This window comes from Vulpes lagopus, chromosome 8, assembly GCF_018345385.1.
Source record: "Vulpes lagopus strain Blue_001 chromosome 8, ASM1834538v1, whole genome shotgun sequence".
Classification (NCBI taxonomy): domain Eukaryota; kingdom Metazoa; phylum Chordata; class Mammalia; order Carnivora; family Canidae; genus Vulpes; species Vulpes lagopus.
In genome coordinates this window covers 111,999,268-112,027,018 of record NC_054831.1, presented here as the reverse complement: position 1 = coordinate 112,027,018, position 27,751 = coordinate 111,999,268, and the positions used below count along the sequence as shown (strand labels likewise).

Below are 27,751 nucleotides of genomic sequence, written 5' to 3'. Positions count from 1 at the left end.
AAGCATCAAAGCCAGGAAGAATGTACAATGAAGTTTATAATTACACTCCAGAAACAAATACAGGGTAGTTTTTATTTTGCTCAAGTGAAAAGACTTTTTTTCTCCCCCAAAGAGACAAAAGTAGTGATGGGGGAGGAGGTTTATACAGGAGTAAAATTCAGGAAGCTCAGAGGTTTTCCAGCAGGAGGGGACCTGCAGTGTTGCCCACAAAGACCACTGCCAAACAATGGAAGCTAAGGGCCAGGACTCTCTTAGCAATTGGTGGGGGTCAGTCCATGTTTCATTCTTCACCAAGAGGCAGCTAAAAGAGCATTAAGGAAAGAAAATCAGTAAGCAGATATTAATTAAGCCCTTCCACGACAGATCTGTATACCATTGCTCATATGTATCTCTCCTAGCTGGAGCTCCTAATGACATCCTTTCTTTGTTAGGCACCCATGTTTGTAGGTGTAATTTATATGGGGTATTATTATTAATAACCGCAGAAAAATAAAATTTGTCAAAATAACCAAGAAAAGAAGGGAGTCTAATAAAGATTCTGTTTCTTGGGTGCCTAGGTGGCTCAGTCCGTTAGGGATCTGCCTTCGGCTCGGGTCGTGATCCTGGGGTCCTGGGACGGAGTCCCACATCGGGCTCCTTGCCCAGCGGGGAGTCTGCTTCTCCCTCTCCTGCATCCCCTGCTTGTGTGCTGTCAAATAAATAAAATCTTCAAAAAAAGGAAAAAGCTTCTGTTTCTTAAGAAATGGGAAACAATTGCATTTGATCACAGAACAGCCAAGGACTAGCAGCAAAATAATCTCCCCTAATTTACATAGATCTGTGCGTGCCAAACAGATGAGTGTTTGCTTTTCGAGTAATAGTGCAGGTGCGTATCCTGCAGTGACGAAATCTCTAACTCATCAAACTGTTTCGCCAGAGTGGGACAGGCCCTCTTTTCTGGAACAGTTTCAAGCTTTCTCCCCAGCATTCCAGCCACCTGTTTATGGAGTTCATCCTCGGGAGTACATGCATGCAATTAGAAACAAGAAAATGAAAATAAATGACCTTGTTTGTTATTTATAACAAAGAAACTCAGCGAAATTAATGCTGTGGAGCTTGACCTCTTGACCCGGGAGAAAAAGCCACCTCATGGCTTTGTGAAGGATGAATAATACTCCAGCAGCTCCCTTTTGTCCAGCAGGCCTGACTTTTGGCTGGTCATTAAAGCCGTATATCCAAAATATTAAAATGTGTTACGAGTTAAATTAGAGGATTTGCGCTCCTCAAAAAAAGCATGTTTACAGAAGTGAGCCAAAGAGCTTGTCTTTGTAAGGTTAGCGGGTAAAATCACTTAGTTTTATCTACTCAGCGTGTCCTGTGTCAACAACATGTTGAAGAAAAGGAAAATATTAAAAAGTGTGAACTAGAGCTTTGGGAATCAAGGAATTCTTAAATATGTAATAGGACTCAAGTGGAGAGGTGGTCTTGGCCAGTGGCGCAGGGAAAACCTCACGCTTCCTTGTTGTGGAGGCTACTGGCGGGGAAGGAGGTGCACCTTCCTTTGGTTACATAAATGCAGTGTTGGATGGTGCCCCCCCAGAGTTGTGCACTGGGGTAGCGCTGCCATGCCCACCCCCAGTCACCTCGCCCGCCCCCCCATGCCCACTCACCTGAACCCACGCAGTCTGGAAACCCAGGCAGGACAGAGAGATCACAATGGTGAAAGACTCTTCAGAACCAGCACCTACCTGGCTGAAAGATCTCAGGTAGGATCACTGGTCACACCTGATACCCTCACAACCTGTGTGGCTGGTCCTAAGGCTGGCCTCTACTACCACCTACTGCCTTCTTTCTCCCCTTTTGGATCCCTCCTTCATTCACCTACAATGCATTCCACGAGTGTTCTGGATTCTTCTAGTCCTTACATGAAAATCTAAATCTGATTGATTTTTCCTCTTCAAGTTATTTATTTACTGTCCTGTCTGTCTGGTGCTACTATGTCTTTAACTGTTTTATTTTATTTATTTTAACTTTTAAAAAGGTTTTATTTATTCATGAGAAACACAGAGAGAGAGAGGCAGAGAGACAGGCAGAGGGAGAAGCAGGCTCCCTCAAGGAGCCCAATGTGGGACTTGATCCCAGATCCCAGGATCATGCCCTGAGACACTCAACCACTAAGCCACCCAGGTGGCTGTTAACTGTTTTATTTTTTCCCCAGGAATAAGTAAGTGTTTTCTTGGGAAGAACTCTCTACCATTCCTAGAAAATATCTTTTTCACTGTCAAATGAAGCCAATTTCATGAGGTATGCAGACACTATTATGGACCATCCCTCCTCACCTTTTCTTTTCCTTCTGATGCCCTGGGGTCCTTCATCATGTGCCTCTCCCCACATTTCACTGGGGATGCTGCAGCCATAAATCTGGAGGGATTGCTACAAAGCCTTGTTGGTCACTCCACATACTCACACAACAACAAAACTATAGCCATGAAAGGTCCAACCTTATAGCTAACACCCGTGGGACTGGCCAATTCTCAGGCCCAGAGAAAGAAGTTTTTGCATTTAATTGGTCTAAAAAGTGGCACCTGGGTGGCTCAGTGGTTGAACACCTACCTTTGGTGCAGGTCATGATCCTGGGGTCCTGGGATCAAGTCCCACATCGGACTTTCCTCAGGGAGTCTGCTTTTCCCTCTGCCTCTGTCTCTGCCTCTCTGCTGTGTCTCTCATGAAAAAATAAATAAAATCTTTAAAATAATAATAATTGGTTTTAAAGAAACCCATTCCACAACTCAAAGCTACATGCCAGTTATTCTTTCACTGAAAGACTGGGCTCCCATAATCTAGAAACACCACCAGATGAGTTCCCACTGTGTGCTTGAAGTACCAGGTGTTATAGCTGATTTCAGGGGGGAGGCACAGGGTAGCCTGTGATTATTCCGTCTTACCCAAAACTAAAACTCATGTCACTTAACTATTCAACAAATTCTCTCTCTGCTTTTGTAAGTATGTGGTGCTCAGGTTCTAGAAATTGGGGGGTGAGGAGCATGATCACTGTCCACCCTGAAGATTTTAAGACACAGGGGAAGTATTATAATAATGAAATTTTCTCATCAGTGTCATGGGAAGAGCATCCCCTCCCTGATGGAGTCAGCAGATATTTATTTATAAACATTTATTTACAAGTATTATGGATAACATGTTGCTTAGAGAAGAGAGAGATCATTTATGACTAGGAAGATCAGGAGAAGCTGCCTGGAGAGGACAGTTGAAAGTAGAAAGCATTTAGGGGAGGCAAGAGAGATAGAAAGTGGCTAGGGGGAGAGAGGTTTCGAACAGTTACTAAAGAGAAGAGGTCATTTGTGTGGTAGGGACAAGAGGTTCTATCGGCCATTTCTTGGGTAGTTTATGCTACAGTCACAAACAACTCCAAATACCTTAGTGGGCTTGCCACCACAAAGGGCTGTTGCTCATCCACCTTTCTGTCTACCAGCAACCAGCTGCCACTGTGCTCTACACTTACACCCCAGGATTGAAGTCATCTTGTGACAGAGGAAGAAGAGAGAGTGGAAGCATACTATGGCGTCCCGAGCTCCTGCTCACATCCCTTCCACTCACTTCACTGGTCAGAGCCAGTCAGATGGCCAAGCCTTATCCCAAGGGGGCAGAAGGGATGATCCTCCTGGAGGGAATGGCCTGTATTGTGCAATAATGCAGTCAGTGACACAGGGAGACTTTGTTGTTGCTGTTGTTGCTGTTGCTGTTGCCATTGTTGTTTTAGCCACTTAGCAAAAGTCTCAGACAAACAGTAAAATTGTTTAGCTGAGCAGTGAGTGAGTGTTGAAGAGGTTGGTGAGAGAAGATGCTAAGAAGTTGTGGGGGGAAGTGAGGGCCAGAGAAGAGAAGTGCTGTGGAGTTTCCAAGGCCGGGCAGCTGAGTTAGATTTGATGTGGGTCGCTACATGGAGAATGACACGGAAAACATGGCTGGCTGCTCTGATCTCCAGTTTGCTTTAACTCATCTACAGCAGATTCATTAACATTTTATTAGTTTATATCCTGTGCCAGCTGTGGTGTGATATAGACATTTGCATAGGTATATGTGTGTGTGTGTGTGTATATATATATATATATATATATAGTATTTCAATCCTCATGACATCTCTGTGAGATAGATCATATTCTCTTTTAGTTGAAGAAGTGGGCTCACAGAGGTTAAATGACTTGCTTAAGGACACAAAAGTGGCACACAGGAGCTGGGATGCAAATTGAGGTCTCTTCTTTCGCTTCATCACTGCAGGGCAAAGAAATAAAAGTGTCACCTTGCTTTAGTACTGGCTCGTTATTCCTTATGTCTCCCTATACCCACTGTCTGAAAGCGAGGTTAATATGATACTTTTTCCTCTTCAAGCAGAAGTTGTCATTAACATGATGTTTCTATAACCCCTCCTTAGATAGTACAACGTCATAAGTGAATAAAGAAACAAGTCTTTACCTGAGGTCTTTATTATAAAATCTTGCGGCAGAGACAGTTGCTGTTTACCAAATGTTCCTGTGCTGCCACCCACCCCCATCACATATTTCCCAACGAGTCTTGCCATTAGGTAACCAGGCCTGGCCAATGGACTCTGAGCAGACACGTGTCTCTTCCAGGCTGGGACAACTAATTGCTGGTATGCACCCTCTGTATTCTCCATGCACCTCTCTTGCCCTACTGTGGTGCCCCTTGGCATTCCAGATACCATAGGTAGAAGATGGAGGAGGGCCAACCAAGCCTGAGAGTTTACATGAGCAAAGACATATCACTATGGTGTTGAACCATGAGATGTCAGTGTTTACTAGTTACTGCAGACTAGGCCACCCGGATCTACACAGATCCCCCTGACTTTAAATGACACAGGGAAAGACACCATATATATCTGTCCTGCTCATTCTCTGACCGTGTTGCTGAATTCAGGGCCTGCCACGTGGCATATGCTCAGGGGACATTGGTGGAAGGAAAGTGAATGAATTCCAAACGGAGTCTGGTCTCTGAAAGCTATTTAGTTAAGCCACTTATGAATTATTTTTGGAAATGAGTAGTGGATCAGTCTTCCGGAAATATCTTGGCATCATATCCGATTAAGACGTTACTATGTACTTTTCAGTTTCAAATGCCTCCCCCTAACATCCAAGGTCCTCATAATCTGACCAGGATTCCTATGATGTTACCACCTTGTATCTCTAATTTAAGCCATGGGACATGTGACCTCCAGTCGTTTGAGTGATAGTAAAGAAAATATCTGTATTTCAGCCACATGTGTGTCAAAATTTTCCATGATGATCTCATGCATACAATTGCTGTCTAGAGAATCTTAGTAAAAATTTCTGGGAAGACACTGTTGGTTACCTTCTCCAAATTCATTCTCCTTCTTTTTGTGTAACCCTATCTCTGATTTATGTAGATCACATCCTCTCATGTGGCCATATTCACTCAGGGTGGATGCTATCATGACAGGCCCGTTTTCATTGGCTATGACACGTTTTTGGTCCACGAGGCATAAACAAGGGTGCAGGAGTGCTTTTATGAAGGGTTTCCTTGCTCTTAAAAACAAACACTCAAAAAGACATCATAATTTCTTCTTCCAGACAATATCATGTCTGCCAATGTTGTGCCCATCTTGTCAACATGAAGGTATCTAGCCTGAGGTCAGAGCTGACACACGAGGAGAGACTGGTGAGGCAGAAACATGCAAAAAACATAGATCCTTGGCAGTGTCATGAGTCTCTGAATTAACCAACCCTGGAGCTTTTTCCTCTTGATTTCTAGTTATGTGAAATAACACGTGATTATCCTTGAATCCAATTAAGTCTAAGTTTTCTGTTTATACAATTAAAAGCACTGAAACTCACTTGAACTAGCTGTATTTGTTTGCCAGGGCTGCCATGCAATAAATATATCACAGACAGGAGGCTTAAACCCCAGAGATGTATTTTCACACAGTTCTGCGAGGTGGAAGCCCCAGGTCAGCATCCTGGCAGGTCTTGGTTTCTCTCCAGACTACCCTCTTGCTCTCTCTCCTGTGGTTGCCCCTCTGGCTTCGTGCATCCTTGGGTTGCTCTCTCCTGTCCTAATCTCTTTTTGTAAGGACACCAGCCCTATTGGATGGATTAGGGCCCACTCCAACAGCCTCATTTTAACTTCAACACTTGTTTAAAGGCCCTATCTCCAAACAGAGTCACATTCTGAGGTCCTGAGGGTTAGGGCTTCGGCATAGGACTTTTGGATGGAACAAAGTTACAAGACTTGCTCAAGCCAAAAAAGGGAGTTAATTTTAAAACTACAGAAAAGCTCACAGAATCAAAGTACAGGTTATAAAGTTAGATACCTCGTGGGAACTGGGAAGCCAACAGACAGCTACTCTCTTCATCTTTTTTTCCTCTCTTTCTGGTTTCAAATTTCTGTTTCTCTCAGCATGTATACTTTGGTTCTTTCTTTCTCCCTACAGATCAGCCCCGACTGTTATGCGCATACTTGGCCCATGATGGAGCCCCACCAGGGGGGCCTCAGCCCCCAAGTCATACGACCGTCTTGTTTAGCTCCCTACAGCTTACAGACTCAGGCTTCATGTCTTCTCTTTTCATCTTCTCCCAGTTCTCTTTAGATATAATTGACATATAATATTGTATAAATTGTATAAGGTGCAAAAGAGGATGATTGCGATGAGAACTTTCAAGATCTACTCCCTTATCAAATCTTTATCAAGCTCTTGAAATAGTAAATCTGATTGGCTCTCTTACTTCACCCTTGGTCCAACCTGACGTGGGCAGCTACCTAAGGGCTGGCTCTTAGGTCTATGACTAAGTTAGTTCTCCATTGGAATGGAAATGAGATATTTGGTAACCCCAGTGGAACAAAGGAAATATGGATAAGTTTTCACTACAGTGAGATGGAGTCGAAGTAGATTGAGCAATCATACAAAAAAGGTGTCGATTTATTCTTGACAACCCACAGAGAAGCCTTTAGTAAAGTCTGACTTTATTCTGCCCTTGATTCTGATTTCTTAAAATTTTTCCAACATTTTAACAAATAACTTAGGTCAGGACATAGAACACATGCCAGCTGAATTTCCATTTGACAAAATGATGGAAACATTCTTTATATAGTTGGAGACTAAATTCAGACTCAAAACAATCACGAAAGACTGGAAACCCAGATAATGAATAGGATGAAAGTTAGCTTTGATTAGTATTTACCTCCAAATTTGGGGTTCTGTGTTCACCTGCAGAACAATGGGATGGAGTTTTCAAATTGAGCCCTTTTAGAAATTGGAGCAGTTGATAAGCCCGTGTCTTTTCTTCCCAAGAAGAAAGTCCTTTTTAATTAGTTGTATGCTAAAGTTAGTTTGGTTAAGTAAGTATTTTCCTAAAGTTGGAGGGTTCCTATAATTTTGTTTTCTGTTTCATTTGCAGGTCAAGTAGATGACAAGACCCAGAAGGTAATTTCAGGTTCCCACAGGTAACTCATCAACCTGGAAAATCCCTGAACTAAGAAGCCCCCTCATAATGAGCTTAACAAGGGGAAACTACTATAAAATATAGTGTGTGAGTCTAACCACGATCTCTATATATGGCTGAGTATTGGGCAAGCTCAGCTTTCCCAAATTAGGGAACAAAAATAAAGCTCACTTTCCAGCTGCTGTATCTATTATGCATTCTATTTCTTTAATTTTTTGGAATCACCTTATTATTTTCCTCATATATGTGAGTATATCCTCATTGAATAGTGAAGTCCAAACATTAAAAAAAATGTCATGTAGAAAATGAAATATTGCATGATATGTAACTAATGTAAATAGTTAGGTGACTACTCCTTTTTCAGATTGTATTTCTGGGGTGCCTGGGTGGCTCAGTCAGTTAAGCATCTGCCTTCCGCCTGGATTGTGATCCTAGGGTCCTGGGATCAAGCCCCACGTCTGGCTCCCTGCTCAATGGGGAGCCTGTTTCTCCCTCTCCCTTTGCCCCTCCCACTGCTTGAGCATCCTCTCTTTCTAAAATAAATAAATAAAATATATAAAAAAGGATTGTATTTCTATGCATATTCTAACAATTAATCAAGATTTTATTTTAATTAATATGGGATCACACACATATTCAACTTGACTTTATTTTCCCATGTAACCATACATCTTAGAGCCTATAATTATGGACGTTTTTGCTGTATACTAATTCATCAGCTAAGGACAAGTAGGAAAACCAGACAAAGTATTTGATTAGGTTTGAGGTATCAGAGGGCTACCAAAGCTACAAGGACATGAAGGGCTAAGATTCTGGAGAAATGACAAGTACAGAACAGTGAGTTCAGCATTCATCTTGCTTTTCCTCGTTGAGTCTTCATCTGGTTCACAAGCTGAGCAATGTTTCTGGCGGTCTTACCAGACTGAGGGGGAAAATGGGAATTCAGAACCCAGTAAAGAAAAGAGGCTATGATACACACACGTAGTTTTCCATAGGCATCCACAAAGGCTGTACCCTAGAAGTGGCAGTGAATCAGAAATAAAACAACAATCACAAAGAGTTAAGACTAGTTTTGAATAAACTCAGTCTCTGGTAGGATTAGGTGATGTGCCTCTACCTGAATTGCTAGACGTAAATGCATGTCTCTTTTAAAGAGAATAAAGTTACCCAGAAACTCAAGTGATCTTAAGTGTTTGATATATGTACAGTTGACCCTTGAATAACACAGGTTTGAACTGTGTGGGTCCTCTTATCTGTGAATCTTTTTTTCAATAAATATAGTACAATGTAAATGTATTTTCTCTTCTATAGGATTTTCTTAATAACAGTTTCTTTTCTCTAGTTTACTTTATTGTAAGAATACAATATAGAATACATATAACATAAAAATATTTGTTAATAAACTTATGTTATCAGTAAGGCCTCTGGGTCAGTGGTATGCTATTAATAGTTACATTTTGGGGGATTCAAAAGTTATACATGGAGTTTTGACTGCATGAGGTAGGTGCCCCTAACCCCTACTTTGCTCAAAGGTCAACTTATGATACCTGCACCTAACTCTAAACTAACAGTCACTTTAGAAGACAAAACTACATGATCGAAAAAATAATTGAAAGAGATACATTTATTTTTTTTAATTTGTATTTATTTATGATAGTCACACAGAGAGAGAGAGAGAGGCAGAGGGAGAAGCAGGCTCCATGCACCGGAAGCCTGACGTGGGATTCGATCCCGGATCTCCAGGATCGCGCCCTGGGCCAAAGGCAGGCGCTAAACCGCTGCGCCTGGATCCCGAAAGAGATACATTTAAAGGGTGTCCCAGTATTGAGCTTATTAGACCTCGATTTTAAAATATCCACAATTAATACCTTAAAAATAGACTTGTAATAGAGGGAATTTCAACAGAAAACTGAAAACTATTTAAAAAATGAAGTGGAAATTCTATCACTGAAAAATCACTGATACTAATAAATCATTAATTTTGACAATAGATCAAATCAAATCATTTGACAATAGATTAGCCACAGAAAACAGGGAGCTATTGAGAAGAAAACAGCTGAGCTAACGTGGGTACCTGGCTAGTTCAGTTGATGGAACATGCCACTCTTGATCTTGGGGTTGCAGGTTTGAGCCCCACGTTGGGTCTACAGATTAATTAAAAATAAAAATCTTTTTTTTAAAATTTTTATTTATTTATGATAGTCACAGAGAGAGAGAGGCAGAGACACAGGCAGAGGGAGAAGCAGGCTCCCTGCACTGGGAGCCCGATGTGGGACTCGATCCGGGGTCTCCAGGATCACGCCCTGGGCCAAAGGCAGGCGCCAAACCACTGCGCCACCCAGGGAATCCCTAAAAATAAAAATCTTAAAGAAAAAAAATAGCTGAGCTAAAGCAAAGAGAGAAGAAAAATGGATGAATGCAGCTAAGAGCCTAGCAATCATATGGACATGGTTTTCCTAGAAAGATATGTAACTGGACTCTCAACAGAAGAAGAAAAGACAAATGGGGAAGAAATAACACATGAGAAAACAATGGCTCAAAAATTTCCGAAACAAATAAAATACTTCAATCCACAGATCCAAGAAGGACTTTGAATCTCAAACAAGAAAAATATAAATAAATAACACTGGGATCCCTGGATGGCTCAGTTGGTTAAACATCAGACTCTTGGATTTAGTTCAAGTCATGATCTCAAGGTCATGAGATCAAGCCCAGAGTCAGGCTCCACGCTCAGCACAGAGTCTGCCTGAGATTCTCTCTTCCTACACCTCTGCCCCTCCCCCTCTAGCCTACCCCCTACTCATGCTCTCTCTGTCTAAAATAAACAAAATCGTTAAAAAAAGAATACTTAGCACATTATAGTAAAATTTAAAAAAAAATCCTGAAAGCAAACATCCTTCCTTTAAAGACATAACAATTAGACTTGCAAATGAATTCTAAATGAAATGACAGAAATCATTATACAATGGAATAATATATATTCAAAGTGGAGAAAGAAAATATACACCAACCTAAAATTTTAAAAAGAAAGCTCTAAAAACAATGCTACAGTATTGTAAAGACATCTACTCTCCCTAACTTTCTGTGCAGGATAAATGCAATACTAATCAAAATCTCAGCAGGTTTTTTTTTTAAAGAAACTGACAATTTTGATTCAAAATTTATATTAAAATGAAGGCATCCAAGAACAGCAAGACCATCTTGAAAAAGGACAAGTTGAAGGAGTTATACTATCAGGGGTCAAGCCTTATTATAAAGCTATAGTAATTAAGATAGTGTGGTATTGATGTGAAGATAGATTAAAGGAAATAGTACAGGATCCAGAAGGAGACCCACACACATATGGACACTGATTTTATGAAAAGGTAACACTGTAGAGCAGTGCGAAAGAAAGGTCTTCTCAGAAAATGGTTCTGAACCCTTAAAATTCATGTGAAGAGGGAGTCTGGGTTCCTGAGTCAGTTAAATGTCCATCTCTTGATTCTGGCTCAGGTCATGATCTCAGAGTTGTGTGATCAAGCCCTGTGTTGGGCTCCACGCTAGATGAGGAGCCTCCTTAAGATTCTCTCTCGCCCTCCCCCTCAGCCTCTCCCCTCTAAAAAAATCACATGAAGAAAAAAAAACTTCAATTATTCCTCATTCTATACATCCAAAGTGGATTATAGACGTGTATGTGAAAGGTATGATAGTAGAGTTTTCAGAATATAATATAGGAAAATGTCTTTATGCTTTTTGGGCAGTATTTCTTAACATGACATAGCAAACACTATAAAAGAAAAGATTGGTACTTTGGACTTCATGAGAATAAAGAAATTGATGTGCTCTATAAGAAGCTATCCTTTAGAGAGTAGAAAAGCAAATCAGAGAGTAATAAGTGAACGTGAAATACTAAAACTAAAAGAGTCATATCCAGATTACATGTAAATTCCTGCAAGTAGATAAAAATAATAGAAAAGTGGGAAAAGATTAAGCAGGCACTTCGCAAAGAGGGTATCCAAATGATATCCAAACCAATAAATACATGGAAAAATGTTTAACCTTATTAGTTACTGGGGAAATGCACAGTGAAGCTACAAGTACTTACCACTGCATGTTCAACAGTGAAATGAAAAAAAACTGTCAATACCCAGTGAAGTGAGGATACAGAGCAACTGCAATTCTCATTCTGCTGGTAGAATAATCAACTAGTAAAAGCCACTTTAAAAACTCATTGGTAGGGCAGCCTGGGTGGCTCAGTGGTTTAGCACCACCTTCCGCCCAGAACGTGATCCTGGAAACCCAGGATTGAGTCCCACGTCCGGCTTCCTGCATGGGGCCTGCTTTTCCCTCTGCCTGTGTCTCTGCCTCTCTCTCTCTCTCTCTCTCTGTGTCTCTCATGAATGAATAAATAAAATCTTTAAAAAATATAAAAATAAAAAAATAAAAACTCATTGGTAGTGCATATAGAATTGGATATACATGTACCCTATGATCCAGGAATATCACTCAGAGATATATTCCCAACAGAAATGAACACATATGTGCACTAAAAATTATATCCAAGAATGTCCATAGTAGCGTTGCTTGTAATTGCCAACGTTTGGAAACAATAGAATAGACAAAGTGTTATATATTCATAAAGTAAAATACTATACAAAAGTGAAAATAAAAACTACTTCTACATGCAGCATCACAGATGAGTTTCACAAACGTAACGTGGAATGGAAAAACCCATACCCAAAGAAGTATGTACTGTATGATTCCATTTAGATTAAGTTCAAAAAAAATAGAGAAAACTAATTCGATGCTAGACACAAGGATAGTGGCTCACTTTGGGGACAAGGAAGAACAGTAACTGGTAGGGAAAACAAGTGGGGCATCTGAATTGATGGCAGCATTCTATTTCTTCATCTGGCTGGGGGTTGGGTATTTGACTTAGCATTAGTCATCAAGCTTTATGCTCGTGTGTGTATTTTTCTGTGAGTATGCTATACTTCAATAATTTTTTATTTTTATTTATTTATTTAAAATTTTATCTTTAAGTCAGGGCATCCGAGTGGCTCAATTGGTCAAGCCTCTGCCTTTGGATCGGGTCATGATCCCAGGGTCCTGGGACCGAGCCCCGCATTGGGCTCCCTGCTCAGCGGGGAACCTGCTTCTCCCTCTCCCTCTAATTGCTCCTTCAGTTCTCATGTTCTCTCTCTCTTTCAAATAAATAAATAAAATATTTTAAACAAATAAAAAATAAATGTATTTAAATTACAGAGGAGAGGTAAATGAGAGAAATATACTAAGTAAATAAGAGTAGGAGGTAGAACAAAAATTGTGAGAATGATTATGTCATGATTGAGTCAAGAACATTGACATACCCAAAGAGGTGACATTAATGGTGGGAATTTCAGGTTGGTGACTTCACCAGGCCAGGGTTGGAGCACTTCCCACCTGTCTATCAGTAGGTCATCATCAACTTAATGAGCGGGCCCACTGAGTCCAAGACTCTCCTCCAGCTACAGAGATAGGGCAACGAACAAGACAATCTACCCTCAAGGTGTTTCCATTCCAGTGGGAGAATAACAGAGAGCAAGCAGAAAACCACATCTAATAGTAAAGATTAACTTGGATGCTGATATTTGCCCCGGAGAGTCACCAGAAAGGGAGTGACTTGGAGTACAAGTGGGAATCGTGAGGCAGTCTTGCTGGGCCACAGGTCTGGTCAGAAAACAACAGGCCCCCACTCCAGCAGTGCCTGGAAAAAATGCAGAGGAGCAGGCCGGGATTTCTGGATCATTACCATGAGGAAAGGAGTAAATGTGTGTTCTGTCTGTGTCCCTCCTCTTGACACCTGGGTAAATGGCTATTTGCACAGGCACATCACTCAGCCGCTCCCTCAAAGGTAAACAGCTGCTTCCTGCCTTCCCTGCTAGCACAGATTGGGGCCCCTGAAACATTGTGTACCCAGAGGAGAGAGGAGGTGTCGTCCATTCATGTTTTCATTAATTTATTCAAGCAAGACTTATTGAGAGCCTCCTAAGTACTGGGCACTGGGGTAGATACTGGGAATACAGTAAGGAAGAAATAACTCCTCCCCTGGCCTCTGTCCACTCCACTGAGAGTCCAGGGTTGCCCAAGCTAGAGGAGCTTCAGAGTCCCAAGGCCACTCCACTCATGGTGTAGATGGGAAGGTCGACACCCAGAGAGGAAAAGTGACTTGCCAAAGATGTTAAGCCAGGTCATTATAGATTTCAAGCTACTCAGCTCTGAAAACTCCTTTGTCAACTACTTTCAATAGTGTGCTACTTCTGAGGCTGTCAATCTCAGACAGTATTGGAATTGACTCTTCTAGTGTGTTCTCCATTACCAAACTGTCATGGCTTGGAGAGAAACCAGAGGTTCCTTCTATAAGCACCTTGAAATGTGATCCAATTCTAGGTTCTGAAATCACCGCATGAACTACTTGGACAGGCCTGATTTGTCTTACATTTATTTACCTTATTCTCTAGGGGACGCCCCCAAATTCTCGTTTCCACATGGAAATTAGTACGGCCTATAGTTAGGACAAGCATACATTACATTTGACCATACTTTCCATTTTCATAACTCACTGTATTTTCAGTGGTTTCATTCTTTTGTCGAATCGGCATTGATTGAGTACCCACTGTGTGCCAGGCCCTGTGGGAGGGGCTGGGATTTAACAGTCAGCCAGCATACCTTAGAACGAATCCCTGCTTTTATAATTTTGTCTGGGAGGGGGATCCCTGGGTGGCGCAGTGGTTTGGCGCCTGCCTTTGGCCCAGGGCGCGATCCTGGAGACCCGGGATCGAATCCCACATCGGGCTCCCCGTGCATGGAGCCTGCTTCTCCCTCTGCCTGTGTCTCTGCCTCTCTCTCTCTCTCTGTGACTATCATAAATAAATTTTTTAAAAAATTTAAAAAAAAAGATTTAAAAAAATTTGTCTGGGAGGTAAGCAAGTGCCAAATAATTGTACTTATAAATCTAAATTTATCCCTGGAATAGATGTTTTGGCTAGTTCAGGTCCTCCCAGAAGCAGACACTAGAACAGGACTAAACACACAGGAGATTCATTTGTGAGAGTAGGGAGGGGGCTAGAGAACATTGGAGAGCCATTTGGTGATGAAGCGGGTCTGGGGAGCAGAGAGATGAGTGGTCTTGACTGCAGGGTAGTTCCAAGGGAGTCTCGGCTTGGCCAGAGTTATCCATCTGAAGAGTCTCATGTTCTGAAGAATAGATCAGAGTTTCTGCTGTTCTTGGTCATGGACTGGGAGCAGCCTGTAGGAATGTGGCTCCAGCCAAAGGGTGGTGGTTGATTCAGGGAAGAGCAGCGGGGATTGTCGGTCAATTAGACTCCCCTCCCTAAGAGATATAAGAAGTGCATTCTTGTGGCCACCACAATGCTACAAAAAAGCACACTCTGGTCATAAAGGCAGATAAATTAGACCTATTTGATCTCATCTAGGAAAACAGAGAATCTGTGAGAAAACAGTCTCAGTGGTGAATCGATGAGGTGAAAGTCCAGTGTTCCAGGAGGTGAAGACAGCAAGTACAAAGGCCCTGTGGCAGATAGCAGTGTGGGCTGTTCAAGAAACCAAAAGAAGGCCAGTGTAGCTGAGTAGAGAGTAAAATGTCAAGCTAAAGAAGTGGTTATTAGAGGGTGACCACACAGGACCTGTAAGCAAAGGATGTTATTTTAAATATAGGGGAAAAGGTGGAGTGTCCTGTGTGTCCCTGGATTTCCAGGTAGCTTAACTCCAGTGGTCTGCTGAAGTGGAGGGATGGAGGAGCCCCGGCCTCCATGTCACACACTTCTGTGAGGAATAGAATAGAGGTTACAGACTGGTGGCCCTCAATACAAATAGAACCTAAAGACATGCTTCATTTGGCCCAGACACTAGGTTTAAATTTTTTGAATTTGTTACTCACATTTAGAAGTTGGACATTTCTACACAAAAATCGTGGTTACCAGCTTCTCTTAAGAAAGCAAATCTAGCAATACCAGGCCTACTTTCCTGCCTGCAGACAATTATCTGGTAAAGAGTAGAGGCTTCCACCTTTATTCTCCCAAAAGAGTTGGTTGTTAAACATTTACCAGCATACCCTGGATTTAGTCTTAAACCACATTGTCTCTCAGGCTAAGAGAGTTTTTTTTTTTTACTGCAGCTCACGCTGACCTCCAGGTCTCTGACTTTTCATTCATTTACACCCAATCAGTAAATATTAATTGATCAACTACCATGCAATAAGCTCTGTATCAAAAGGTGGTGGCCTCTTCTGTCCTGAATTGGAGTGTTTCTCAATTTTTGTGCTGCAAATATTCCTAGCATGACTCATTTCAAGCTACCAATATGATGTCACTGAATGTGGAGTTGAGGATTCACACAAGCAGTCTCATGTAATGGTTCAAGCCAGCTCCTGCACAGTACTTATGTTAGGCTAAAATTACTACATTCCTGAATTGATGACCTTCTGGAACAGTGCCTGGAACATAGCAGGTACACCATACATGTTTGTTAAAAGAGGAACTCAATAGGCAGTTTCCAGAGTCCTGAGCTGCCTAAATCCAGTTCTCCTGCTGGAGAGACCACATAGAGAGGCCATGAGAGCTCATGAGGAAAGAAAGAGTCCTTAAGATGACACGGAATGACAGCAAGAGACCCAGCTATCCCAGGCTGCCCAAACCCACCTGCCAGCTGAATGCATCCACAGGGACAACCACAAGCAAGACCAAAAGTATTACCAGGTGTATTACTAACCCAGAGGTATTACCCAGTTCAGATAGTAGAATTGTGAGCAAATGCAACAGCTTTTTCTAGGTTTTAGATTATGTTAGAGTCTAGGTGATATTAAAGCAGCAAAATTACCCAGGCTCCTGGTGGCTCAGCCAGGTAAACAACCAGCTCTTGATTTCAGCTCAGATCATGATCCCAGGGTCATGGGATGAAGCCCATCCTCTTAAGACTCTCTCCCTTTCCCCCTGTCCCTCCCCATGCTCATACATTCTCTCTCTCTAGAATAAATAAATCTTTTTAAAAAAGGCAAGATTACCTAACAACCATTGAAACTGATGCATAGCCTTGGAAACCTATGCATCATGGAGAACTAGCCCCACTATTGAAGAAATAGGGCAAGTCTAGGTTTACTGATATGATATGACGACCAAGATTTACTCTCACATGAGAAAGCAACTTTCAGAAGACTCCATAGAGTATAGTACATAATTTCACCTACACTATAGGAAGAAAAGTACATGTACCTGTGTGTGAGCAGGTATGCACAAACACGCACATGTGGGTGACTGTTAATGCATAAAATGTTTCTGAAAAGATGCATAAGAAACTAGTATCAGACTGGTGAACTGAAGATAGAGGAGAGACACCTATTTTCACTATTCATCCTTCTGCACATATATATTTTTTTACTCATTTAAATGTTCCCATTTATTACTAATTCAAATCACTGAATCACTTTCACTTTTGACAAAAGTGAAACAGAAAAGTGAGGTCTACTAACAATGTTGCAGATAACAAGCTGCGATTCACTGGTAACACACTATTCTGTTAATGTTGAGGATGCAAATCTTTGGCTGAGTTTTACTTAGAAACAGTATACAAGAGGGCAGCCCAGGTGGCTCAGCGGTTTAGCGCCGCCTGCAGCCCAGGGTGTGACCCTGGAGACCCAGCATCGAGTCCCATGTCGAGCTTTCTGCATGGAGCCTGCTTCTCCCTCTGCCTGTGTCTCTGCCTCTCTCTTGCTCTGTATCTCTCATGAGTAAATAAAATAAAAAATCTTAAAAAAAAAAGATTCTTCTGACTTAAAAAAAAAAGAAACAGTATACAAGAATATAGGAAAAAATTGGAAACCTACCTGGCCGATGCATTCCCTCATCTCTCATTCCATGAAAATGGGAGACGTTGGTAGTGGTGGAGGGGGCTCTCATCATGAGAGAAGGTCTCAGGTCCTCTAGGGCCTCAGGTGGCTCTCCTCAGCAGCAGATCCAAAGGCAAGGATTTCAGCGGAAATCATGTATTTGGAGGATAATTCCAAGAAGCACCACAACAGCAGTGAGGAATTGAGACAAGAAAGGGAAGGGAATCAATAAGATGTGGTCCATGGCTAGCACCATGGGCAGCTGGGGCTTGGTGCCACTGGGGATTTCTGGGAGGCAGGGGAGAACTTGCTTGTGAGTTGTCCCAACCTAAGTGGGAAGCATCAGAGGGATTTATCCTCCCCTCTCTGGTGGCATCGGTTCTCCAGTGCGTCCAGCCTTCCCTAAGTGTAGGCTGAGGTGCAGAAGAAAGTGCTGGTAGTAGGAAGTTGTCCACAAATAGAGGAAGTGAGTCTCAAGGGGATACAGGGGAGTGTGAGCTTCTGCTTGCATAGGTGGCAAAGCTTGTGGCAAATGTGTCTATGAGGCAGTGGAGGAGAGAAGCCATACAGGGAAGTGCATTACTTCCGGGCAAGCTGATTGCTTCATCTTGCTGGATATCTTCTTGGAGACCATGGGGAATTGCCTTGTCTCCAACCTGTCCCTCTGCAAGGAGGAAGTTAAGGTGCCTAGCGAGTGTCATGGTGATCTTGCACCTCAGTGAAATAAGAAAGTCTTGGGGCAGGAGATGAGACATGCATAATGTGGGATTGGGCAGACGAAGTGCCTGATAATCCTGAATCTGGAGCTCTGCCACAGGGAGCTGTTTCATGTATAACACAGCAGAAAGTGTAGGAACTTGGCTTTATAACTGTGGGAGCAATACATGTCCATGTTGGGGCTGTCCCATCACTGGCAAGGCCAGGTTGGATTTGGGGTGGTGCATGATGCCTTTAGTCCAGGAGGCAGTGAGAAAAACTGGGTCAAGCCCGGGGTGAGTGTCCTGATAAGACACATCATCTTAGAGTACATTGCTCCAAATTGTACCACTTCATCAAGAAGGAATTACATAAAAACTTTTAAAGATAGATTTTCAAGACTAGAGACATTATTCCAATGTTGCTTCCTGACAGTTACATGGTAGAAATTATTAAACAATATTGATAGCACAGAGAAAAGAAAGAGCTAATTACTGAGACCTGCTATCAGTTCCCTAAGAGCAGATCATGTTGTTCCAACCAACTTCCATTTTTGATCAAGTTACTTCACTGAACTAAGCAAGGCTTCTGGCCTTGTCATTCATAATATTCTTGTGGACATGTCAAAACACAGATAGGAGGACTATACAGTTAAAAGGGGATTTGTTACTGATTTCAAGCAACCTACTCATCTGCAATCTGGAAGTCTCTAGGGATATGCCATAAGGTTCTTGTCTTTACCCCTGTTGTGTTTAATATTCTTTCTTGTGATGATTTGGAGGAGGACATGGCAGGCATACTTACCAAATTTATGGATGGACTAAATAAGGAAGGAACAGTTGATATGTTTGATGACAGAAGAAGGATTCAAATTGTATCGATAGGCCAGGCTGGAAGGTCAAAAACATCCATATACAATTTAAGAGTAATAGAATCTCTATTTAACATAAAAAAAAGTCAACTGTGTAAGTACAGGTTCGAGGAACCCGATTGACAGTGATGGAGTGAAAAAAGATCGGAGGGTTAATTAACCCAAAGCTCCATACGATCCAACAATGGAACTGATTTTTTTTTTAAATTTAAAGCAATTTTGGGCGTAGTAATAAAGTATTATTTTCAGTTGAGGGCAGTGATGATCCTAATAGGTTCTGCGAGGGGCATATTACATCTGGAGTACTGTGTTCTCAGTTCTGGGTGAAAGAGTGAGCAATCACATTCAGGAGGGATTTGGAATGCATGTCACACGAGGAATGGTTATCAGCACTGGGATATATGAGAACAACATGATAACATTTGGGGGCAATAATAGTGGCCTCCATCTATTTGAAGAGCATTCTGGTGTAAAAGGGAGTATACCTTGCTGTATGGCTTAGCTATTGCCACATTAATGCTTATAATCACATCTATTTGCCTCTTGCGTATCTACAGGTGAGCTGCAGTTTGTCTGATGTGAGGTAGGCTCCGCTGTGCTTGGATCCAGGTTATGATTTGGGTCAGTTTTTTTCCATCTGGGTTTTTTTCTTTCCTTTGGGAATCAGTAGTTGTCCATTGGAACATTTTTCTCATAGTGAGTGAAGAGTACAAGAGGGCATTCCCAAATGGACACACACACTGAGAGCCTCTGCTGGCATTGCATCCACCAACATCCCAATTGCTTAGATCAAGCCATCCCAAAGTCAAGGGTCAGAAAAATATACTTTATTCACTATGAGACCATGGGAAGGGACTGAATGTATTAACATTACCGATTACTAGAACCAAGAATTCAACTCATTTCACCCTAGACTAGTAGAGCAAAACAAGAGTCAGTGGGCTATAGTTATAAAAAGATCAATTCTGGCATGATGTAATAAAAAAAAAAAAACTGAGTGATCATGGAAGTTGCCTAATCATAGATATCGCCTAGTGAAATCTTTGTCCCAGAAGAGGTTAGACAGAGTCCAATGGCTCATGTCCCAAGAGTAGCATAGATGGAGTTCCAGTATCACTTAGAAAGTGAGACTCTGAGCCAGTGGCTATCTTTCCACCTCTAGCATTCTACAATTTCACAATCCTGTTCTGCCCCACACTATTCTTTCCCAGCCCTGACATCCTAAGGCTATTTCTCTCTGTGCCATTACCTGGGGGACCTTAATTATATATGGCATATTTGTTTTCCTGAGAGATTCACATGAGTAATCCTTGACATCCCAACTGCTTTGGAAGCATCTCAGCAATCAGGCTGGGTTTTTACACTTCTCTTTCCTAGTCTATGGTCTACTAGATCAATGTTAGGCACCAAGTCCTTAGTATGGCATTAAATCACCATCCAACAATACCCATTCTGACCCCACACCATTACTCTGGCCTCATCTATTTTTCATACCTTGTAATATGGCCAAGTTGAGCTACTTGGCCTCCCATACATTGCCTGTGCTTCTTAGGGCTTTGCTTCCCCCAATACTATTTTCTCTTGTCCTCATAGGCTCAGAGCCTACCCATCCTGCCCAGGCCAAATCAAATGCTACATTCTCCCAAGTTTTTCACTAATAATCCACCCAGAAATAAGTTTCTTCCTCTTCTGAATGGCTTGAACACTTCTCAAGATGCTTAAGCCTTCCATGGGATAGAAGAGTAGTTCTGAACCCTAACCTACTAGGGTGATTTGGGAAGATTTAAAGTACACATAACCAGGTCCCATTCCAAGATAGTCTCATATTATTGATCTGGTAATAGAAACTCCAAGCAGCAGCTGTTTAGGCAATAAAAACACGTAGCTTACTGACATAGCAAAGAATATGGAAGTTAGTGGCTCCAGGACTGATTGGCACAGCAGTTTAATGATGCCACCAAGAACTTAGGCGCTTTCTGCCTCCCTGATCTGCCATTCACAATGTATCAGCAAGGTCTCTCCTCATGGCTACAAGGCAGCTGCTGTGGCTCCAAGTATCACATCTCCACACCAGCATGCCAAGCAGGAACAAAGCAGGCATGGGAGAATTGTTCTTCTCACAAGTCTCTCCTGTCAGAGAAAGAGAGTCTAGAAGTTTCCTCCAGACATTTGCTTACATCTCATGGCTAAACGTGGGACACATGCCCATCTGTGGCCAATCATTGGCAAAGGAAAATGGGTTGTCCAGGATGCTTTAGGCTAAGCACGATTCATTCTTGGAACTAGACTGTCCTGAACAAAACCCAGGCTCTGAGCTGGGAAGCAGGGATGGAGGAATGGAGAATAAGAAGTGCAGCTTGCTCACCAAATTCTATCCCTGAAACTAATCACACAGTATAGGGTAACAAAGTTGAATTTAAATAAAAAAATTAAAAAAGAAAAAAGAAGAACAGCAGCTTGAGTATATAGATGCCCGTATGAGACAGTAAGCTTGCTGAAGGCAGGGACATGTCCAGACACACAGAAGCTTTTGGCATCCTCAGAGATGCTCTATAGTCACTTGCCAAGTAACTGAACACTTTCTCTCCAAACTGTTGTCTTAAAAGCTATTTTTATCCATTTGTAATGCATGCAGTCCCCATACCCCATTTATTTGGATGTTTGTTTCCCCAGGATCCCCAAATACAATTCAACTTTTTACTGTGGCCTTTTCAGAGGTGTAGAAACCACAATAAATGGTGCTATTGAGTTAGGTTCCAAGAAAAATGTATCATCTATGAAGGAAACATGGAGTAAACAGAGATTAAACAAGGATTTTGTGTTTCCTTTTATCAGCTATCATGAAGCAGGATGGGGAGTGGGTATATCAGGCAAGCCAGGGATCAAGGACAAGCTCCACCATTTACTGCGTGTGTGACCTTGAGCAAATTACTTAACCTCTCTGAGTCTTGATTTCCTCACATGCAAAACATAACCTTTCCCCTCAGGGGCGCTACGTAGACCAACACTGATAATATCAGTGTAAATTGATTGATAATATCAATCAGATGGTTGTAAGAACAACCATCACTCTGTGGGGGCCCCGTCCATGGTGGGCCCCATTTTAGGTTATTTCTTATGTTCCCCAAAACACAGTGAGGTCCAAGGTTGCATTGGTTTTGAGGCTCAGAGAAGTTGAGGGACTTGTCCGAAGTCCCCCAGCTATGGAGGGACTTGACTTTAAAGTCAAGTGCTTGACTTTAAAGCCAGTTCTGGAGCATCTCAATCACTCAATATCTCTCGGTTTCCTTTGTCCTTTTGTCCACCTAAGTGATGCTGTTTCTGAAGTCACTGGAATGCTTGTCGTAGGCACTTTTTGCCCTAAGTCCATAACTCAGCATTCTCCTTCTCTCTTTTCTCTGTTTGGTTCCCAGGTAAATGTCTAGTATTTTTTTTAAGATTTATTTATTTATTTGAGAGACAGAAAGAGAGAGAGAGGGAGAGAGAGCAAGAGAGCATGTGTGCCTGAGTTGGGCAGAGGGGCAGAGGGAGAGAGAACATCTCAGGCAGACCCCTAAATCAGCTCGGAGCCAACCCAGGGCTTGATCCCAGGATCCCAATGAGATCATGACCTGAGCCAAAATCAACACTCCCCACATTTAACCAACCGAGCCACCCAGGCACCCCAATGTCTAGTACTTTTTAAATGCTCATAGATGAAATGCCCTTGTTAATAAATACCACTTTTGGATGGTCCTGCTTTCACATAGATTCAGAGGAAGCAGAAGAGAGGCAGAGAGACAACAAACTCCAGTATCCTTTGTAGCTTTTATTCTGTTTTCACTTCAAGATGCCTTGTCCCTCCATGAATCCCCATCTCTCAGTCTCTCCTTCCTGGAGAGCACCGGTTCAGTTTTACTTCCATTTTCAAATACCCATGGATCTTTATGCCCCTGGTCACTTGGGCTGCATTGCACCGGGCCTTGCTGATGGCACAGTATCCTTTTCATAACAGGGTATCCCTAATGGCACAGTAGACCTTTGTACGCAGCCAGAATTGCCGCATTGATTGCAGATACCACGCACCGTTCTATCAGATACCCTAGTTTTCTCTTTTTCAGGAAGGACTGGTGTTCGCTTTCATCCTGCCTCTTATGAACCAGGGGCTTCCTGTCTCCAAGTCTTGAGGCTGCTGTTTCCAATATCTGCCAGTTCCCATTTCTGCATGGTTATCAGTTGACCAGGGTGTGGGTGGGTGGGCGGCTGGCATTCTCCCTCAAGTCTGTTCTGCATATATTCCTCAGACCTGTTGGTTGCCCGTCCACCTACTTTCCTCCCATAGTAGGGTCCGATGGACACATCACTCTCTTTTTTCTTACAAAGCCTCACCTGCTTACCATACAGGGGCCATTCTTGTTGCTAACGCTGATAGAGTCACATTGTGGGATATTTAGCCTGAATCTGTAGTGACCACAGAGCATGCTCTAGAAGTTTAAAAAGAATACTGTAACAAAACTCTGATGTGGCCTTTTTCTTGAAGTATGAGCATAGCAAAGGAATTTGAGAGGAGACAGCCTGAAAATAGGTTAATTGCAGTTGGATTGCATTTAAGAAAAGCTATCATTGAGCCCATAATAATGCCAGGCACTCTCCCAAACATGTTCTATACATTATAACATTTAATCTGTACAACAAGAGCCAGAGGAATGTATTATTATCACCCCAGATTGATGGAGAAAATTAAGGCAAAAACCAGTTAAGTACTTTGCCTAATACCAAGCAGCTAGTAACTATCAAAGGAGGGATTTGAACCCAGACTTTGGCTGATTTCCAAGTCCACCAGTTTGGCTACTGTTTCCTAGCCTCCCTTGCTTTTTGCTCCATGCACCACATTTCTGATGTTTCCGTATTTGCTTTCTGGTTAATGTTTACTCCCTCCTCCCTAGTACACCACGTCAAGGGTGTGGCATGGGCTTTTTGCTTCCTGAATGTTCGTTACTCAGTTTAAACTGGCTTTACTCTCTTCCAGGGGGACTTGAAAAGTGACAGCCTAAGACAAGTAGGGAATGGAGAGCTGACTCCAGTGCACTACTGGCTACTATGTAGGATTTTGATTGTATCGTTGAAGCTTCTTTGATGGCAAAATGGACCAAACGTGATCTATGCTTCAGATGGCCCCAGAGGACCTATAGGAAACCCCCAAACACCCAGGAGGGGTCACTGAGGATAAATGGATTAAGGAAAGGCCATGACTCATAGGACTAGTGGTGGTGATGGTGGGGGGAGCATTTTGGATTTTTTATTTTTCTATCGTGAAATCAGTGCAGAAGAGGGAATGTGTGTTTTGGAGTCAGAACCAGGTCTGTAGGATGACCTTGGGCAGCATTCTAGACATTTTGGCCCATTTCAGACTCCTCAGTGGGGGGAAAAGGAGATACCAATATGCCTTCTGAGGAATCTGTTGTGCATTTATGAGATTTTCATCTCCGAAGCACCCAGCAGATACCTAGCACATTTGTAGATGCTCCCAAAACCGAGGCAACAACTCTTTCGAGAGACTGAGCTTGGCTCAGTCTGAGATCCCAGGTGGTCTGGGGTTCCCTCTGAGCCTAGATTCTAAACCAGTGAGTGAAACTGGACTTGTCAGCTCCTTTGCCAATTCAGCATCCTAATGTGGGAGACAGAAGTCCTCATTCCACTCTGCCTTTTATACATTCTGATAAGAATCGCCAGGAAATCCATGTAGTGTGCTGAAACTCTAACCTGCTATTAGATAACTCTTTTGTTTTCATAGTGAAAAGAAAAGAAGGAAGGGAGGAGAGAAAACGAGAAAAGAACTCAGGACGGTGGTTTCCAAATTTGTAAAGCAGGTAAGATTGGTATTTGGTACTTTTTGGTCTTTCTTTTCCCTACCCCTTTAGTCTCCCCTAAAAAAAATAAAAAGAGGTGGGGGGAGTATATTAAGGCCCCCCATTCCCCATCCAGAGAGAGAGGGAAGGAGAGAGAGAGGGAAGGAGACTCATCCCTCCCATTATCCCTCCAATCGTGCCAGAGAGAACTGCTACCTTTCCTTTATGCCCACTGGGCTACAGTTGTCTCATCTGTTGGAGTGTGCTTACTAGCAGCTGCCCCACACACCTGCCAAGTTGTTAGAGTGGTGGGGAAACAGCTAGTACTGGACTGAGATGAGGAGATTTCCTGGTAGAGGGAAGGAGCACGGGGCAGGAGTGATGCAAACCCGAGTCTGATTCAGCCGTTGACAATAGCAGCATTGTGACTTCGGGCAGTCACCTCACCTCCCCGCACCTCGGGTTCCTCATCTTGTAATGAGTGAAGCAGAACCTGGCACCTGTGCCTCTCCTGCTTGGAAAATCCACGGGCTCCTGTGGGTGAAGGCACCCGGAAAATTGTGTGCTCAGGACACAGCCGTTTCTGCCACTGTCTGAGGCCAGTGTCACCTTATGCTGGCCTTTTGTTTTGCTTTCTTTTTAGTCTTTCTCCACAGTGAAGCAACGCATGTGAATCCCCTATCCATGTGCGTTTCTAGCAGCCTCAGAGGTGCCTGTGGGTTATATCTATCCGAGGCCTCTAACCAACCCAGATTCAGAGTGGGTGTAAGACAAAGTGAGTGTGAGCTCTGGGCGGCGAATGCACACTCCACCTAGAAGAGGCTGATAGGAGTGTAAGTCCAGTGTGGCCAGATCTGGTTTTTCTTGTTCTTTTATTTTTAAGATTTTATTTATTTATTATGAGAAACACATTGAGAGAGAGGCAGAGACATAGGCAGAGGGAGAAGCAGGTTCCATGCAGGGACCCCGATGCGGGACTCGATCCCAGGATCCCAGGATCCCAGGATCACTACCTGAGCCAAAAGCAGATGCTCAACCACTGAGTCACCCAGGTGCCCCCCAGATCTGGCTTTTCAAGGAAAGCAAATGATCTTGAATTTTTTTTAAAAAACATAAAAACTACCATCTCAAAAGTACTGGCTCAAAAATATTTGTGAACAATTGTAAATAACTGTCTTTTTAAAAAGGCTGTAACCCTAACCTAGTGCACCTGCTCTGTGTTTACACTTTGGGGCCTGAAATCTAGAGAGATGAAGAAGGCTTCTTGCTTGGCTGGTCGGCACCTGAAGCGCAGAGCTAGGGCTGTCCGCTTTGGATGAGGCACCTTTCATTCTTTCTAGCTACACCTAGGTCTCCTGAGTTCCTGGGCAGTGCCCGTTCTATCACACTGGGCTTCCCTTTTTCTAGAAACGAAATAAAAGAAGAGAAGAAGAAAGAGGGAGAAGGAAAGAGGGAGGAAGGAAAGAGAAGAGAGAAGGAAGATCCTTGATTAGCACCACCTAGTGAGTGCCCAGCACATCTTTCAGAGGAACACAGGCAAGTACCCCTTCCTCCCACTTGTTCCAGCACCCCCATTCATGGTGGACAGGGTATGGCTGTTGTCCCCGGGCACAGAGCAAAATACATGCAACCCCCAAAGTCCAACTTGTGGGACATCATGTTGCTGTGTTGCTAATCTCAGGCACTGAGGGAAGAGTTTTTAAAGAAGGATTGGAGGAGTGGCTTCTGAAAGCCTGGCAGGGTTGGTTGGATCTGTTCTGGAAGCCCTGCCAGTGTACTAGGTGAAAGGGAAGTTGATTGTAAAGCACTTTGGATATTATCAAAGGTTATTTAAAAACACCCTACCTCAGTGTGCCTTATTCGTGATACAAATTGGTTGGGGTGGGGGGACACCTGGGTGGCTCAGTGGTTGAGCGTCTGCCTTCGGCTCCGGGTGTGATCCCGGGGTCCTGGGATCGACTCCCACATCAGGCTTCCTGCATGGAGCCTGCTTCTCCCTCTGCCTGTGTCTCTGCCCCTCTCTCTCTGTGTTTCTCATGAATAAATAAATAAAATCTTAAAAAAAAAAAAGTGGGATGGGGTGGGGGGAGGATCTTCCTTGCCTGGCCCTGGACACATCTGCCTTCTCTGAGGCAAGTCAGGGGGTCAATTCAACTTCCTTGAATTTCCTTCATTACTCACTTACTGGCTCTCTGCTGCAGAGGCCCAGCTAGGAAGCGCATCATCTTGAAGTCCTGGATTGGCCGTCTGGGGTACCCCTGCCTTTGTCTCAACCCTGATTATTCCACTCACTGGCCATGCAATGTAACTTCTCTGAACCTCACTTTTCCTCAACTCTGAAATGGGAATAATAATGCATACCACTCAGCCTCAGTGAGGCAATCAGAACAAAATAATGAAGGTAAACACCTACCCCAGGATGAGGCACACGAGACGTTGTCAACAAATGATGGTGATGGTTGGGAGAGCAGTGGTCTCCAGAGCTTCTAGAGCCTCAGCGGAGAGCTGTGAGAGGCGGTGCAGCCCGGCACCCCAAAGGGTAGGTTCTGGCGCCAGCCTGCCTGAGTTTGAATATCCTGAATTCACTAGGTCAACGAGGTACTTGACACTCTAGTGTGTCTGTCCTCGTCCATGAGGTGTAGATAACAGTACCTACCTTGTGGGTTTGTTGTGAAGATTGGCAGAGCTGACCCTGTGAGGGGCTTGGCATTCCATACACCATGAGTGCTGAATGGGTGATAACTGTTATTGCCCAGACCAATGCGTGGGCTCAACCTTTGTCACTAGAGGCAAAGTAGTTGCCCCTTATGTGTGGGGGATACATTCCAAGCCCCTCAGTGTTTGCCTGAAACTGAGGATAGTACCAAACTGTGTATATTTTATGTTTTTTCGTCTCCATCCATGGCTACCCCAAAGTGTAATTTATCAATCAGGCACAACAAGAGGTCAACAACAATGATAAGAAGATAGAGTAGGGGTTTCTGGGGGGCTCAATGGTTGAGCATCTGCCTTCAGCTCAGGT

The 27,751-nt window shown here is 43.0% G+C and overlaps 1 long non-coding RNA gene across 1 annotated transcript; it reads left to right on the top strand.

Moving 5' to 3' along the window:
• The first annotated feature begins 23,878 nt into the window (after positions 1–23,878).
• On the top strand, positions 23,879–26,630 carry LOC121497634. The gene is made up of 3 exons (XR_005989528.1): positions 23,879–23,982; positions 24,675–24,750; positions 26,137–26,630. It is a non-coding gene; the product is annotated as an uncharacterized LOC121497634 (long non-coding RNA).
• Positions 26,631–27,751: the final 1,121 nt, after the last annotated feature.